The sequence below is a fragment of the Meriones unguiculatus genome, chromosome X (genome assembly GCF_030254825.1).
Source record: "Meriones unguiculatus strain TT.TT164.6M chromosome X, Bangor_MerUng_6.1, whole genome shotgun sequence".
Lineage (NCBI taxonomy): Eukaryota > Metazoa > Chordata > Mammalia > Rodentia > Muridae > Meriones > Meriones unguiculatus.
In genome coordinates, this window is record NC_083369.1 from 153335962 (window position 1) to 153343191 (window position 7230).

Sequence of the window (7230 nt, forward strand, 5' to 3'; positions counted from 1 at the left end):
GATACCACACTCTTGTGAGTAATTTTTTTCAAACAACTTAGTCTAAGATTTGACAAAAGAGGCCTAAAATACCTTCTGAGCCAAGGAAGGTGATATCAGTGCCCTGTGTTTTGGTGAGGTGATGGTCCTCCACCTGTCTCTTTCCCCTGGGAGACTTTTGTGCTTTTCTGGACTCACTATTTACTACTTCTTTTTTTTTTTGTATGTTGCTTTTTATTATTATTATTAATTACACTTTATTCATTTTGTATCCCCCCGTAAGCCCCTCCTTCCTCCCCTCCCGATCCCACCCTTCCTCCCTTTTCTGCGTGCATGCTCCTCCCCAAGTCCACTGATAGGGGAGGTCCTTCTCTCCTTCCTTCTGATCTTAGTCTATCAGATCACATCAGGAATGGCTGCATTGTCTTCTTCTGTGGCCTGGTAAGGCTGCTCCCCCATCAGGGGGAGGTGATCAAAGAGCAGGCCAAACAGATTATGTCAGAGGCAGTCCCTCTTCACATCACTATGTAACCCACTTGGACACTAAAGTGCTATGGGCTACATCTGTGCAGGGCTTCTAGGTTATCTCCATGAATAGTCCTTGGTTGGAGTATGAGTCTCTGGGAAGGTCCCTGTGTTCAAATTTTCTTGTTCTGTTGCTCTCTTTGTGGAGTTCCTGTCCTCTCTAGCTCTTGCTATTTCCCACTTCTTAAATAAAATTCCATTCACTCTGCCCACCAGTTAGCCATCAGGCTCAGCATCTGCTTTGATAGTCTGCAGGGCAGAGGCTTTCAGAGGCTCTCTGTGGCAGGTTCCTAGGTTGTTTCCTGTTTTATTCTTCTGGCTTTCAGGGGCCCTCTGTAACAGGTTCCTAGGTTGTTTCCTGTTTTCTTCTTCTTCTGATGTCCATCCTCTTTGCCCTTCAGGATGGGGATTGAGCGTTTTAGTTAGGGTCCTCTCTTTTGCTTAGTTTGTTTAGATGTACCAATTTTAGTGGGTTTATCCTATGTTGTATGTTTATATGAGTGAGTATATACCGTGTGTGTCTTTTTGCCTCTGGGACAACTCACTCAGGATGATCCTTTCCAGGTCCCACCATTTACCTGCAAATATCATGATTTCCTTATTTTTCATTGTTGAGTAATGCTCCATTGTATAGATGTACCACAATTTCTGCATTCATTCTTCAGTTGAGGGACATCTGGGTTGTTTCCAGCTTCTGGCTATTACAAATAAAGCTGCTACAAACATGGTTGAGCAAATGTCCTTTTTGTGTACTTGAGCCTCTTTTGGATATATACCAAGGAGTGGTATGGCTGGATCTTGACAAAGCACTATTCCTAGTTGTCTGAGAAAGTTCCAGATTGATTTCCAGAGTGGTTGTAAAAGTTTAAATTCCCACCAGCAGCATGTGTTGTCACATGAGTCCTTGATCTTGGCCATTCTGATGGGTGTAAGGTGAAATCTCAGGGTCGTTTTGATTTGCATTTCCCTAATGGCTAATGAGGTTGAGCATTTCTTTAAGTGCTTCTCTGCCATTCGATATTCCCCTATCAAGAATTCTCTGTTTAGCTCTGTTCCCCATTTTTTAATTGGATTGCTTGGTTTGTTGCTTTTCAGCTTCTTTAGTTCTTTATATATACTGGATATGAGTCCTCTGTCAGATAAAGGGTTGGTGAAGATTCTTTCCCAATCTGTAGGCAGTCGCTTTGTTTTGAGGACAGTATCCTTTGTTTTATGGAAGCTTTTCAGTTTCATGAGGTCCCGTTTATTGATTGTTGCTCTCAGAGCCTGTGCTGTTGGTGTTCTGTTCAGGAAGTTCTCTCCTGAACAGATGAGTTCTAGGGTATTCCTCACTTTTTTTTCTAGCCAATTTAATTTGTCTGGTTTTATGTTGAGGTCTTTGATCCACTTGGACTTCAGTTTTGTGCAGGGTGACAAGTATAGATCTATTTTCATTTTTCTACATGCAGACATCCAGTTAGACCAGCACCATTTGTTGAAGATGCTATCTTTTTTCCATTGTATGGTTTTGGCATCTTTGTCAAAAATCAGGTGTCCATAAGTGTGTGGGTTTATTTCTGGGTCTTTTGTTCAGTTCCATTGTACACCATTCTGTTTCTATGCCAGTACCATGCAGTTTTTAAAACTGTTGCTCTATAGTACAGCTTAAGTTCAGGGATGGAGATACCTCCAGAAGATCTTTTATTGTAGAGGATTGTTTTAGCAATTCTGGGTTTCTTGTTATTCCATATGAAGTTGAGAATTTTTCTTTCCAGGTCTGTAAAGAATTGTGTTGGTAATTTGATGGGCATTGCATTGAATCAGTAGATTGCTTTTGGTAAGATGGCCATTTTTACTATGTTAATCCTGCCAAGCCATGAGCATGGGAGATCTTTCCATCTTCTCATGTCTTCTTCTAGTTCTTTCTTCAGAGATTTGATATTTTTTTCATACAAGTCTTAGATTTCCTTGGTTAGGGTTACACCAAGGTACTTTATGTCATTTGTGGCTATTGTGAAGGATGTTGTTTCCCTAATTTCTTTCTCAGCCCTTTTGTCTTTTGTATACAGGAGGGCTACTGATTTTTTTGAGTTAATTTTGTATCCGGCCACTTTGCTGAAGGTGTTTATCAGCTGTAGCAGTTCCCTGGTAGAGTTCTTGGGGTCACTCATGTATACTATCATATCATCTGCAAATAGTGATAATTTGACTTCTTCCTTTCCAATCTGTATCCCCTTGATCTCCTTCAACTGTCTTATTGCTCTAGCAAGAACTTCCAGCACTATGTTGAAGAGATATGGAGAGAGTGGCCAGCCTTGTCTTGTCCGTGATTTTAGTGGGATTGCTTTAAGTTTCTCTTCGTTCAGTTTGATGTTGGCTATAGGCTTGCTGTATATCGCTTTTACTATGTATAGATATGTGCCTTGTATCCCTGATCTCTCCAATACTTTGAACATGAATGGATGTTGGATTTTGTCGAAGGCCTTTTCAGCATCTAGGGAGATTATCATGTGGTTTTTTTTTTCTTTCAGTTTGTTAATATGGTGGATCACATTGATGGATTTCCGTATATTGAACCACCCCTGCATACCTGGCATGAAGCCTACTTGGTCATAGTGGATAATATCTTTGATGTGTTCTTGGATTCGGTTTGCAAGTATTTTGTTAAGTATTTTTGCATCAATGTTCATAAGGGAGATTGGCCTGAATTTCTCTTTCTTTGTTGAGTCTTTGTGAGGTTTAGCAACCAAGGTGACTGTGGCTTCATAGAATGAGTTTGGTAATGTTCCTTCTGTTTCTATTTTGTGGAATAGTTTGAAGAGAATTGGTGTTAGCTCTTCTTTGAAGGTCTGGTAGAATTCTGCGCTGAAGCCATCTGGTCCTGGGCTTTTTTTGGATGGGAGACTTTTGATGACCACTTCTATTTCTTTGGGGGATATAGGACTATTTAGTTGATTTACCTGGTCCTGATTCAGCTTTGGTAAGTCAAATCGATCAAGAAAATTGACCATTTCATTTAAATTTTCAAATTTTTTTGCATATAGACTTTTGAAATAAGTCCTAATGATTGTTTGGATTTCTTCAGTGTCTGTAGTTATCCCCCCTTTTCATTTCTGATTTTTTTTATTTGGGTGGTGTTTCTCTGCCCTTTAGTTAGCTTGGCTAAGGGTTTGTCGATCTTGTTGATTTTCTCAAAGAACCAGCTCTTGATTTCATTGATTCTTTGAATTGTTTTATTTGTTTCCAATTGATTGATTTCAACCCTGAGTTTGATTATTTCAGCCGTCTACTCCTTCTTAGTGTTTCTGCTTCTTTTTCTGCTTTCTTCTTTTTTTAAGTGAGCCATTAAGTTGCTTGAATGAGCTCTCTCAAATTTCTTCTTGAAGCCACTTAGTGCTATGAACTTTCCTCTTAGCACTGCTTTCATTGTGTCCCACAAGTTTGGGTATGTTGTGTCTTCATTTTCATTGATTTCTAGAATGACTTTAATTTCTTTCTTTATTTCTTCCCTGACCCAGCTGTCATGTAGTAACAAGTTGTTCAGTTTCCATGTGTGTGTAGGCTTTTTCCTATTTCTGTTATTGTTGAAGTCCAGCTTTATTCCATGGTGATCAGACAAGATACAAGGGATTATTTCAATCTTCTTGTATCTGTTGAGACTTGCATTCTGACCAACTATGTGGTCTGCTTTGTGACCAACTATGTGGTCTATTTTGGAGAAGGTTCCATGAGGTGCTTAGAATAAGGTAAATTCTTTTGTGTTTGGGTGTAATGTTCTGTAAATATCTGTTAGGTCCATTTGATTCATGACCTCTGTCAGAGACATTGTTTCTTTGTTTAATTTCTGTTTTGTTGACCTGTCCTTTGTTGAGAGTGGGGTGTTGAAGTCTCCCACTATTAATGTGTGGGGATCTATATGTGGTTTAAATTTTATCAATGTTTCTTTAACAAATGGGGGTGCTCTTGTATTTGGGGCATAGATGTTCAGAATTGTGATGTCTTTCTGGTGGAATTTTCCTTTGATGAGTATGAAGTGTGCTTCCCCATCTCTTTTTATTAATTTTGGTTGAAAGTCTATTTTATCAGATATTAGAATGGCTATTCCTGTTTGCTTCTTGGGTCCGTTTGATTGGAAAGTCTTCTTCCAACGCTTTACCCCCAGGTAATGTCTATCTTTGTGCCTTAGGTGTGTTTCTTGTATGCAACAGATTGCTGGGTTTTGTTTACGTATCCATTCTGTTAATCTGTGTCTTTTTATTGGAGAGTTGAGTCCATTGATGTTGAGAGATATTAATGACCAGTGGCTGTTAGATCCCTTGATTCTGATGTTGGCTGTGGTCATCAAGTTGTGTGCTTGGTTGCTTTTTTTTTTTTTTTACTGTAGTAAGGTTAATTATTTCCTGTGTTTTCCTGAAAGAAGCTAATTTTTTGGGGTTGTATTTTCCCTTCCAGTGTCTTCTGTAATGCTGGATTTGTGTGTAGGTATTGTTGAAATTTGTTTTTGTCATTGAATATCTTGTTTTCTCCATCTATGAGGACTGAGAGTTTTGCAGGGTATAGTAGGCTGGGCTGACATCTGTGTTCTCTTAGGGTCTGCATGATATCCATCCAGGCCCTTCTGGCTTTCATAGTCTCTGTTGAAAAGTCAGGTGTGATTCTAATGGGTTTGCCATTATATGTTATTTGGCCTTTTTCCGTTGTGGCTTTTAGTATTTTTTCTTTGTTCTGTATACTTACTGTGTTGATTATTATGTGGCGGGAGGATTTTCTTTTCTGGTCAAATTTGTTGGGTGTTCTGTAGGCCTCATGTATTCTTATTGGCCTCTCCTTTAGCTTGGGGAAATTTTCTTCAATGATTTTGTTGAAAATATTTTCTGGGCCTTGGAGAAGGGAGTCTTCTTTTTCCTCTATACCTATTATTCTTAGGTTTTGTCTTTTCATATTGTCTTGCATTTCTTGGATGGTCTGTGTCAGGAATTTTTCGGATTTAACATTTTCTTTGACAGATACATCGATTTCTTCCATTGTATCTTTTACACCTGAGATTCTTTCTTCCATCTCTTGTAGTCTGTTGGTTATGCTTACCTCTGTAGTTCCTGTTTTCTTCCCTAGATTCTTCCTCTCCATTATTTCCTCCATTGTGTTTTCTTTAATTTTTCCAATTCTATCTTCAGGTCTTGAGTTGTTTTGTTTACTTCCTTCACCTGTCTGCTTTTACTTTCCTGTTTCTCTTTTAGTTCCTTCAACTCTGTTTCTTTTATTTCTTTCAGTGCTTTAAGCATTTCCTTTCTAAAGGCCATAAACTGTTTGGCTGCAGCTTCCTCTAGTTCTTTACGGATGGCAATATTCTATTTGAGTTTATCTTTCTCTATGTCTTTAGGTATCTTATTAAGTATTTTGTTTCCTCTGTTATCATCTTCATGAGTTGTTAGGTCATCTTCTTGGATTTCAGTTATGTTTGGGTGTCCAGGGCTACTTGCCCTTGGGTAACTGGGTTCTGGAGATGCCAGAACGGCATCCCGTTTTGCAATACCAATTCTTACTCCAGCTAAGCATGTCTCCAAGATAATAGGTAATGTTAGGGAGCCCACTTTTAACTTAGCATTTCTGTGTGTTAGGTGGGATTATGGACAGAAAGTCTCTTATACTGAAACAGCTTCATTGCTAACAGTAAGATTGTTAGCATCAGGGACTAGAAAGGCTGAAATTCCTACCAAAGGTTGTGCAATGGGAACAGTCCTCAGAAGCGTCTGATGAGTTGATGCATCTAAAGAGGGAGAGTGCAATCATATCAGCTTCTAGCAAGTCCATATTTCAGCTTGCAGTTAGCCAGGTAAAAATATGCTGAGGCAATTTCAGACTAGAGACAGAAGTTAAAATTTATCTAGTAATTAGGGAAAGTGAGGAATCCTGAGACAAAGAAAAAAACTCATCTTGGGTCCATTTGATCTACTCCAGATCCAGGTCTTCTGAATTTTTGTTTTCCTGAAACTCATATTGGAATCACCATTGTATTGAAATCCATAATTTAGAAAAAGCAGTTGACAGGTATCTACAACACAGCAGAAGTAGACTCATGCCATTAAGACCTAGGAAATGAACTATGGCTTTTGGGTCAGATATACACTTTAGACAAATGTTTTTAGCATGATGAGTAGCACCTTTATAGCTCCAGAAGACATTCCAAAGGAAATTCAAATCTCAACCTTATGATTGGATAATAAGCAGTCAGTGCTCCATCAGCTTATCAAAACTCTACTGATCAAAGTCAAATCTCTGATCTTCAGAAATCTTAAAATGACATGAGCACAAAAATGGTAGTGAGGAGGGAGAAATATGAAATATCTCCTATTTTCTATATACCTTAAATTACTTTTTTATATCATTACGACTTATATTCATATACCTTAAAACACCTACTTAGACCCTCCATTCTTTTTATTTACCAACTTTGAAACATTATCCTAGACCCTTAATTAATCCTTTTCAGAGTCTCATAATTTAAACTTTCATATCCTCAGACCTTACATCTGTCTAGTTATTTACCATAAGACACAGGCAATTAACATGAAGTCTGTGAAAAAGGCAAACCTCTTTGCTTTCTTAATAAAAGATATAGTAACTAGTAATTCTAACTAGTTAATGAAGTGACCAGTGAGCTAACAGTGGATCTAATTGTCAGCTCTTTAGCTGCAAAGCTACCATTAGCTTAGATTAACCATCAATGTGATCAGAGACTTGAAAGGG